We start from the raw sequence: 11,530 nt of genomic DNA, 5'->3' as shown, positions 1-11,530 counted from the left end.
AAGGTGATTATTCAAAACCTCAAAAAGAGATTCGAAGCAGCCAAGGGCAAGTGGCCCGAAGAGTTACCGAGAGTGCTGTGGGCATACCGAACGATGGCCAAGTCGAGCACGGGGTAGACACATTTCTCTCTCTCGTATACAGTGCAGAATCTTTGATCTCGGTGGAAGTAGGAGAACCGACCTTGCGGTACTTTCGGGCAAAATGAAGAAGTAAATAATGAGGCATTGCTGGTCAAACTGGAGCTGCTTGACAAACGCAGGGACTTGGCGCATATAAGAATGATGGATTAGAAACAAAGGATGGAAATATACAATAACCGAAGGTCCAATCTCCGTTATTTTAAAGTGGGAGATATGGTTTTGAGGAAAGTAACTTAGAACACCTGTGATCTTAACGCGATAAAGCTGGGTCCGACATGGGAAGACCCCTATCGAGTTTCAACTGTCACCGGAAAATGGTCATACGAACTAGGGAACCAAGACGGAGTCAAATTGCCGAGCAACTGGAACATGCCTCACCTCAAAAGATATTACTACTGATGGATCTGGATTATACTGAAAGTATGTGCTGTATTCTTTGTCCCTTCACCCAGTTTTTATCCCAATTGGGTTTTTCTGCCAAAGTTTTTAACGAAGAAGTAACAGAAAATATACTATGAAGGAAACATCGTCAGCAGAGTTAAGACCTTTAAATAATAAAGCATTGAAAGGACAAACCATTAAGGGATGGTTAGATAGTCTTTGGCGCGATGGCAAATTCCTAATGGAAAGTAAAACTTGCCATTGGACCAAAGGTTATTCAATCGTTCACAAGTATTTTTCATCAGAAGAGCAAGACCTCCAGTGTTCCAATTCACATACTTCACATTCTAACACTGGGGGCGGGGGAATAGTACGAGAATACACGAAAATCGGGACTGCGAGACCCAGGAACACTAATGTCTCATCGGGACCGGGGACTGCACAACTAGTCTCGTAGAAATAAGTTGTACAAATTAGCCACATACATTGGAATTTTTTTTATTTTTTAGCAAACGAATGCTTATGTACTTTGAAGATAGAAGGAATAAAAATGAAGTCCTTTTATTTTTATCTTGTTTCGTGTCCAAATAATGACTAATTTTATCATTTGAAAGTTATTTAAAAACTTCAAATGTTAGTGCCAGAATGAATATGAGACGTCCTCTTCAAAAGCACCGTAAACATATGAGAGCCCTCTCTTATAAAACCCTCATAGTAAAGGGTTGGTTCTAGAAAAGTTTGTGCCCGGAACCCAAAGGCTATCGGAAGAAAACACACCCGAAGCCTTACTTAATTCGATGCAAAAAGAATGAACTTTGCGCAATGCTTAAACAAAAGGTCCTTTTTATTTATCAAACATGCCAAACAACATAAGTACAAAAATACAAAAGGAAAACAACAAAAGAAAAGAAAGCAAAAAGGCTAAACTTTGTTGCCACCGGAACTCGAGGGAAGAGAAACATCTATGCCCCCAGGAGAAGTAGGCATATCTGCCGCCGGCGCAGGATCTTGGCCTTCATCGTTATTCGAACTCGGAACCGACACTAGAAGAGTCAGTTGCATCAGGCTGAGCCGGATATTAACTCGAGTTTGATACTGACTCGAGCCCGGTATTGATCGGTCTGGGTCTTGAGCTCGATAACCCGGCTTCTCATCGTATCCCGATATTATAATAACGACATATGGTCCATTATATTTTAATCTTGACTAATTATATGAAGGACAAACTCGATTTTGACCGTATACAGGGTGTTAAGTGTATCCTTAGCTCATTGGTCGAGCAAATTATATAGTTCTAGGCAATATTCGCCACATGATTAATTAATGAACTTTGAGTTAAGTAAGATCCATTTCTTAGCACATATGATTAAAAACATTCCATTTTTTTCCTTTGTAACCTCTTTATATGGTTTTGAACTGTATATATAAGCTTGCTTTTCAGTTGATTTAGTCCTAATAGATTTATTTTTTACTTATCTAATATCGGACTTTATATTATGTTATTCGCGCTCCAATTATCCTCTCTTGGTGAACTTTAGGGGAGGATATGTTAGAGTCATGTCCCTCATTAGTGGAAAGAATTACTATATAGTTTTAGGTAATATTTATCTTATAACTTCATTTTTCAAGTTAAGTCCAAGATTTATTTTCTTAACATATGACTGCATTCCAATTAATCAATTATTCCACACCAACTACATGCATTAGGATCCACACACAAAAAAAATGAAGAACCTAATAACTCTTAATTGAATGTAAAAAATGGCTAAAAAGTTATGGCATATATTCCTGACGTCACTTGGCATGAAAACATAATCCTACTTTTTGCTTTTTTCTTTATTTTAAATTTCCCAATACTTGCATCTTGAATTAAAAAACAATTCAGATATGATTTATATTTTTTTTACCTATTGATAATTTTAATAAATTTTACATTATTAATATGTTTTAACTTGAGCTAATGACGCAGATATCCACGTAGGATCAAACATTGATCAAGTAAATTCTATTGACTTGGCAAGGCAATTATAGAACAACAACGTCGTTTCGTCATGATTCATGAACGCCTAAATACAAATATCGTAAAAAGACCACCGCCAATTGTCAGTCATTCACGTGGACTTCTTGTGCATTTATATATGACCGTCTTCACTTGGTTCTTCGCTAAATTTCCACTTGTCGAACAATTTAATTTCAAGGAAATAAAATATATGTTTACCCGAAAAACGGATAGAGTTGAATTTATACGTAGTTCTAAAGATACGTGGTATAATTTGGCACAAATCGAAAAAATAAGTAGAAATATGTCGAATATTGGCTGTAAAAAAGGGATGAAATAAAACCAAATTGTGTAGAGAATGATTTATAAACAAGCAAGATGAATCAATGTCCAAAGTCCAAAAAAAGATAATCTCTGCTATATTTCTGTGTAAAATCAATAATCTTTGAGATGTGAGAATGTATTGATGTCTCAATGTTCTATGTCGCCCTTTACAGAAATGATAACCACTCTTCATATAGTGGAAGAATCTTACTTTGGATATAATTAAAAATACATCGTGGGGATCCCATGATAGATTAATCAATTAGTTTTTTCTTGATTTCTGCCGAGATTCTCTCCCGTAGTGCGGCTATAACGGCTTTGTTGTCTCTTAGCTCGATCTTGGTCGGTCTTGGTAGTGGTCGGTCACTAGATCTCGAGCTCGATATTAACTCGAGTTCGATACTGACTCGAGCCCGGTATTAATCGGTCTGGGTCTTGAGCTCGATAACCCAGCTTCTCATCGTATCCCGATATGATAATGCCGACCTTCGGTCCATTATGTTTCAATCTTGACTAATTGTACGAAGGGCAAACTCGGTTTTGACCGTATACAGATAGTCCGCTCGTTTCTCGGAAAGAATGTGGCAAGAAACGATATGGCTTTTCAACTTCTGACTAGATATACACTGACGTCTGCATCGAGTCCGATTATGACGTATGTGACAAATGTCCCATCGGTCCAGTTACCAAGACATTAAATATTTATCAATCGTTGGTCGGCCACTACTTCTGAACCGTCATTATCAGGCCTATAAATGTTCAAACTTTTATTCACATCCAAACTTTTTACTCAAAAGTTTTTCCTCTACTCTTGTATCTTCTTACAAAATCCTTCTGCTCCATATACTTTACATTACAAACAAACCCAATTCTCTTTTCCTTTATTCATTAATGGCGAAAACCTCCAAAACGGTGCCGCAGAAAGAGGTCACTTCTTCTTCGCGGCCTACCGGTGGCGAGGATGCGGCGGAGCCCCTTCCCGAGGAGTTCATTCCGGTAGGGTGCTTGACTGCCATTGATTTTAAAGTCGAAAAACCCTCTTTGGTACTGGGCCGATGTGAGCCGGTCTCGAGGTACTAGTGTTCAATCACCGAGAACATTCTCGAAAAGGTAAAAAAGGAATGCAACTGGGGCGACAAGCACGTGGTAGTTCCATCACCCGAAGAATCAATTACTACCCATGTGGTAGGGTTCTTAAGTGTTTATACTTACCCTTTCACATTGGGTCCATTAGATCCCGTCATCATCGCTTTTTGTAAAAGATACGACGTGACCCTTGGCTAGATTCATCCTTCGTTTTGGAGAATAGTGATTCTTCTCTGATTCTTCTCAAGCAAAATCGAGGGGTGTCTTTTCACCCTCGATCACCTTATGCGCCTTTATAGTCCCCGACTCTATTGAGGAGGGCTGATCAAGTTAGCTCGCCGATCCACTAAAGCGCCGTTCTCAAGTATAGATGAAACTCGTGATCGAGGTTGGATGGGCCGGTTTGTTCGAGTCAAAACCTCGGACCTGATTTCTGCCGCTGACATGCTATTTCCTGAGAAATAGAATATGAGTCGTGAGTATTTACTTCCTTTCGAGAATTTTAATATGGGGCCCCCTTTCATTTTCTTGATCCACTCTTTCTTTTCTGTTATAGTTGTGGCTCAGATGCCGGAACCGATCCCGGACCTTAAACAATGGGTTGAAGGTCTCATGCTGCAGAGACCGTATTCTGAGCGTGCTTGGGTGAAACTATCAAAGGGTGGATGGGAGGTCCGTAGTCATGGTAAGTCTCTTTCTCAGTTTGTTTGTAGCTCGATCTTCTTCAGTTACTTACCCTCATTTCTTCCTTTGTAGGACTCGGGAAAGATGTTGTTATGAGGGCCCCTTCTGGTAATGAATAGGTCCCTGCCCCGAAGCAGGTTAAAGAGAGGAAAGGAAAAGAGGCACCGAGTTCCCCGGGCTTGAACAAGAAAAACCTGGTGAAGAGAACTTGTAAACCCAAGGGGGGCTCCGATATCATGCTTTGGACTCGATCCGCCGATTAAGGGATGAGCCCGAAGAAGAAGAAGAGGAGTTAGCCTATGTACAGGAAAATGTTATGATACAACAATCCTCCGAATCGGCGGAGGTTAACAAGGGAATTCTGGCCGTGATTCCAGAACAAGGGAAAGCCGAGAATATTTGATCTCGAGATGAGATAGTCGAGGGAGAGATCGAGGGCAGGACATCTCGGGTAGAAGATATATCGAGGGACGAGCTCGGGATAGTAGATATTACTGGATCCCCTCAGATATTAGATACTATGATCCGTGAGTCCAGCATGTTAGAAGGTCGATCCTACGAGGGAATTCAGGAGCCGACCGTTATCCATGATTTTCTGGATGGGATCGAGTAAGTTGCCTCGGAGGAGGTTATCGGGTTTGATGGATTACCGATACTAAAGAAAGCGTCATGGTTGGGCTCTGTTGGGTCTTCATCAGTTCTGAAACTGGTGACCGATTCCCGGCCCCGAGTGTTGATCCCGATCGTAGGCGGAGGGTAGTGCTCTCCGTCCCTGAAGATACCCAAATTTTCTCTCCCCCCGTGGGGGTTGCTAGTTACCTTCGGTCCTTGGTGACCGAAGAGGATCAATCAGTGATGAATGCGGTAGGACCCGTCTTCCTCTTCAACGAGGCCCAGCATGCTCTGAATCGGGTAACTTTGATGGCATCTTTGTTGTTTCTCTTATGTTTAGATATGTAGTTAATTCTATCATTTTTCCTATGTTTGTAGGCTTCTGTGCTGCATCACGAGGCCTTCCTCCGAATCCGAGAGGAGCACGAGGCTGAGGTTCGGAACCTCACTGAGAAGAGTGACTCTTACAAGCTTCTTAGTGAGAAACTTCGAGCAGATTTGATAGCAGCTCAGGAAGAGCACGAGGAGATGGCTGAGCAGGTATTCCGAATTTTCCATGGTAGTGAAGATGAATTGGAGATAACCACTAATGATCCGATTCTTCAGGTTCGGCAGAGGATTGAGCAGATCGAACGGCTAAACTCACAGGTAGATGGGCTACTGGCCGAGTCGGAAGAATTTAAAAATAATATGGATATCCTTGCCTCGAAAAAAGAAGCCATTCAAGCTCAGCTAGAGTTGTCTGAGGCCCAACTTCATTCTGCGAAAGAAAATGTCTCGAGGTTAATCAAGCGGATGAAGGAGCTTGAACATCAGTTAGATTTGGCTATTTCTGATAAAACAAACTTGGCTGATGAACTTGAAGTGGCCAGAGCTGAGGTGATCGTTGCCAATAAAAGAGTTGATGCAAAAGTGGCCCAGTTCAGGATCGATGTTGAGGTCAATCAAGCCAAAGCCAAGAGCATGGTCGAGCACGCTAAATGGCAGGCTCAGAGAGAAGCTCTCGAGGAGGTCAGTGCTCAGGGCTTCGATGTTGGGGCTGAGATTAAAATTGCCAAGGCGAAGGAAAACAAGGCTCGAAGGCTAGCCTTCCCTGAGGAAGACTCCGATAGCTCGAGCGAATCTAAAGGTGGGGAAGATGCCGAGGACGCGGCCTCCTATGATGACCAAGCCATTTAGGATCTTAGGTAGTTGCTGCTATTTCTTTTGAGGCTGCTTTCAGCCTTTGTAAAGAACTTCATTCAGGCCGAGTTGCCTTTGTAAAAGATTTGTATATAAAACCTTTTCCCTTTTATGGATTCCAAATATTTTGCCTTTTTGTTAATTCATACAAATGTCAAAAGTGCCTTAATATTGAATAATTATTCCAATGTCCAAGGTTGAGATAGTAAAGGCCGGTAGTAAGTACTGCACTCGACCGTTTCTTATAGTCAATCCCCGAGTGAATGTTCGAATTCAAACTGGGGTGCCTCCTAGGCTTGATGGATAGATGTCAAATGAAATGATTTGCTCAAACTTGAAATAGAGTAGCCTTTTTAAGCTTGATACGTAGTCCCCGGTTCGGGGCAATAGTTTGAACTCGAATCAATGTGGCTCTTGGGCTTAAAGGCCGAGTAGAATGATTTTTCCAACTCGAATTGAAAAACAACCCTCAGGATTTATGGTCGAGTGAGTGTTCGCTTCGAACTCGAAGTAAGAGCAGCCCTTAGGCTTAATAGTCGAGTGAGTATTTGCTCGAACTCGAACTAATGTAGCCCTTAGGCTTTATGGTCAAGTGAGTGTTTGTTCGAACTCGAACTAATGTAGCCCTTAGGCTTAATGGTCGAGTGAGTGTTTGCTCGAAATCGAACTAATGTAACCCTTAGGCTTAATGGTTGAGTGAGTGTTTGTTCGAACTCGAACTAATGTAGCCCTTAGGCTTAATGGTCGAGTGAGTGTTTGCTCGAAATCGATCTAATGTAACCCATAGGCTTAATGGTTGAGTGAGTGTTTGCTCGAACTCAAACTAATGTAGCCCTTAGGCTTAATGGTCGAGTGAGTGTTTGCTCGAACTCGAAGTAAGAGCATCCCTTAGGCTTTATGGTCGAGTGAGTGTTTGCTCGAACTCGAACTAATGTAGCCCTTAGTCTTAATGGTCGAGTGAGTGTTTGCTCGAACTCGAACTAATGTAGCCCTTAGGCTTAATGGTCGAGTGAGTGTTTGCTCGAACTCGAACTAATGTAGCCCTTAGGCTTAATGGTCGAGTGAGTGTTTGCTCGAACTCGAACAAATGTAGCCTTTAGGCTTAATGGTTGAGTAAGTATTTGCTCGAACTCGAAGTAATGTAGCCCTTAGGCTTAATAGTCGAGTGAGTATTTGCTCGAACTCGAACTAATGTAGCCCTTAGGCTTAATGGTCGAGTGAGTGTTTGCTCGAACTTGAAGTAATGTAGTCCTTAGGCTTAATGGTCGAGTGAGTGTTTGCTCAAACTCGAAGTAATGTATCCCTTAGGCTTAATGATTGAGTGAGTGTTTGATCAAACTCGAACTAATGTATCCCTTGGGCTTAATGGTCTAGTGAGTATTTGCTCGAACTCGAACTAATGTAGCCCTTAGGATTAATGGTCGAATGAGTGTTTGCTCGAACTCAAAGTAATATAGCCCTTAGGTTTAATGGTCGAGTGAGTGTTTGCTCGAACTTGAAGTAAGAATAGCCCTTAGGCTTATGTGGAGCTTGATCTCGTTAATTGTTCGGTTGGCAGTCCCCGATTTATGGGGTAATTTTTCAAAATCCGGTCATGGTCGGGCTTAAACCTGTTTGCATAATAGATCACGAAATAGAAGAATCTTTCTGAGATATGAGATATCGGTAAAGAAGAAATTTCTCTTTATAAGTCATTATACATGTGTTCATGTTTTATGCCAGGGCTCGAGCAAACTACACGGGCATGGTTCATTTTGACCATTTGGCCCTTACAATTTTCCCTATCGAAACCCTGTTGCCATGAAGTAACTTTCTTCCATCGAACTTGATATATTCGAGGGTAATGCCCCCCAGTATTCGAGGTTGATTGTAAAGAGGCCTCGGATACTGTTGAATTGTTCTAAGTTAGCATGATCAATGGTTTCCTCATTAAAAACCTTGCCGAAAAACCCATTTGGGACAAAACCGGTCTAAGGAAAAAAGAGTGCAACGCGTGCTTTCAGACTAAAGGTTTCGACTTGAATAATCTATCCCTGTTTCGGGTCGAATATCTGCAAGGGTTAATTTTCGAAATACAAATGCACATGGGAGGGTCGTACCTTAGCAGTAGTATCGTTTTAGGTACGACACTTTCTAATTGATCAGTAGTTGTTTGCCGTTTATCACTCCGAGTTTGTAGGATCCTTTTTTGACGATTTCGAGAACCTGATATGGCCCTTCCCAGTTCGGACCTAGTTTTCCTTTATTCGGATTTTGGGTGTTGAGGGTGACTTTCCTTACTACCAAGTCCCCGATTTTGAAATGTCGAAGATTGGTTCTTCGATTGTAGTATCTTTCGATCCGCTATTTTTGGGCGGCCAAACGGACGAAAGCGGCTTCTCATTTTTTGTCCAATAATTCTAGGCTCGTATTCATGGTCTCGTTATTCGACTCCTTTGTAGCATATCGAAACCTGATGCTAGGTTCTCCGACCTCAACCAGGATCAAAGCTTCGTCGCCATAGACCAACGAGAATGGCGTTGCTCTGATACTGGATTTTGATGTTGTGCGATATGCCCATAGGACCTTGGGTAGTATTTCTCTCCATTTTCCTTTTGGCGTTGGTCAGATTTTGGATGATGGTTTTGTTGGTCGATTCGGCTTGTCCGTTCCCGCTGGGTTGGTACGGTGTTGATAGGATCCTTTTGATCTTATGATCCTAGAGAAATTTAGTTACTTCGTTGCCGATGAATTATTTTCCATTATCACATACAATCTCGGCTAGCACCCCGAATCGACATATTATGTGGTCCCAAATGAAGTTCATCACTTCTTTTTCTCTGACTTTCTCGAAAGCCTGTTCTTCAACCCATTTAGAGAAATAATCAGTCATAAACAAAATAAACTGAGCTTTACCTGGGGTCGATAGGAGGGGGTCGACGACGTCCATTCCCCATTTCATAAAAGGCCATAGAGATAGGACCGAGTGGAGCAGCTCCCCGGGTCGATGAATCATAGGCGCATGTCTTTGTTATTTGTCGCATTTTCGAACGAACTCCCTCGCATCTTTTCCCATATCGGTCCAATAATACTGGCTCTGAGTGCTTTGTGGACCAGCGAATCGGCACCGGAATGGTTTCCACAAGTGACTTCGTGAATTTCCCATAGGATGTAATCGGTATCTCTTGGTCCTAAACATATTGCCAACGGTCCATCGAACGTCCTTCTATACAGCATTCCGTCCTCGATCAGGGTGAACCGTGCTGCCTTTATGCGCAAAGCTCGCGATTCCTTTAGATCTGATGAAAGCTTCCCGTTCTTAAAGTACTATATATATTTGTTTCTACAATCTTAGGTTAGACTTGTGGAGTTTATCTCAGCGTGACCTTCTTCAACCACCGATCTTATGAGTTGTACGACAGTCCCCGAGTTGAGTTTGTCATGTTCGACCGATGAACCTAAGTTCGCAAGAGCGTCGGCCTCGCTGTTCTGTTCTCGAGGTACATGTTGCAAAGTACATTCTTTAAATTGATGTAGAGTCACCTTTAATTTGTCCAAGTACCTTTGCATTCGATTTTCTCGGACTTCAAAAGTCCCGTTAACTTGGTTTACCACGAGGAGGAAATCACACTTAGATTCTACGATCTCCGCTCCCAAGCTCCTAGCTAGTTCGAGACCTGCAATCATGGCCTCATACTAGGCCTCATTGTTAGTCAATTTTGTAGTTCTGATAGACTGTCTAACTACATTATCTGTGGGTGATTTTAGTACAATGCCTAATCCGGACCCCTTTGCGTTCGAGGCACCGTCCGTGAAAAGGGTCCAGGCTCTCGAAGAGGTACCCGATTTTATCAGTAGCTCCTTTTCAATCTCGGGTATGAGGGCCAGGGAAAAGTCAGCAACAAAATCCGCCAATATTTGAGATTTGATAGCGGTTCGGGGTCAATACTCGATATCGTATCCACCGATTTCTATGGCCCATTTGGCCAATCGACCTGAAAGCTCGGGTTTGTGCAAAATGTTTCGAAGAGGATAAGTTGTTACAACATGTATCAAATGACATTGCAAATATGGTTTTAGTTTCCTAGAGGCGCTTATTAAAGCGAGCGCTAATTTTTCTAAGTGGGGATATCTAGTCTCGGCCTCACCTAAGGTCCGACTGACATAGTAAATAGGGAATTACATACCTCGTTCTTCTCGAACTAGGACTCCACTTACCGCTATCTCCGAGACAGCTAAGTACAAGTAAAGTTGTTCGTCCACTTTCGGGGTATGAAGCAGAGGCGGGCTCGATAAATACTGCTTTAGTTCTTCCCAAGCCCGCTGGCATTCCGGAATCCATGCAAAGTTGCTTTTCTTCTTAATCAGTGAGAAATATCGGTGGCTCCTATGTGAGAATCTTGAAATGAATCGTCCCAGGGCGGCTATCCTCCCCGTTAACCTTTGCATGAACTTCACATTATCTACTACCGTGATGTCCTCGATAGCTTTAATTTTATTGGGGTTGATCTCGATTCCTCGGTTGGACACCATGAAACCAAGAAACTTGCCCGTGCCAACCCCGAATGCACATTTTTCAGGGTTGAGTTTCATATTGTACTCCCTTAGTATGTCGAAAGTTTCCCGCAAGTGCTTTAAATAGTTCTATGCTCGCAGGGACTTAACTAACATGTCATCAATATAAACTTTCATTGATTTTTCTATTTACTTTTCGAACATTCGGTTTACTAGGCGTTGATAAGTTGCACCAGTATTTTTTAGACCAAATGGCATCATGTTATAACAGTAGGTACCGTACTTAGTGATAAATGAGGTCTTTTCCTGATCCTCCAGGTCCATCTGTATCTGGTTGTACCCGGAGTAGGCGTCGAGAAAACTGAGAGTCTCGTGGCCGGCTGTGGCATCGATCATACGATCGATATTAGGCAAAGGAAAAGAATCCTTGGGGCATGCTTTATTTAGGTCTTTATAATATATGTACATTCTAAGTTTGTTTCCCTTCTTAGGGACTATTACCACATTAGCTAGCCATTCGGGATATTTTACTTCTCGAATGGATCCAATTTTAAGAAGTTTGGTTACCTCATCCTTGATGAAGGCATGTTTGACCTCGGACTGGGGCCTCTTTTTTGCTTGACCGGA

Source organism: Nicotiana tomentosiformis, chromosome 12 (assembly GCF_000390325.3).
Source record: "Nicotiana tomentosiformis chromosome 12, ASM39032v3, whole genome shotgun sequence".
NCBI classification, from domain to species: domain Eukaryota; kingdom Viridiplantae; phylum Streptophyta; class Magnoliopsida; order Solanales; family Solanaceae; genus Nicotiana; species Nicotiana tomentosiformis.
The sequence above is the reverse complement of the archived record's forward strand: the minus strand, read 5'-3'. Positions refer to the sequence as shown.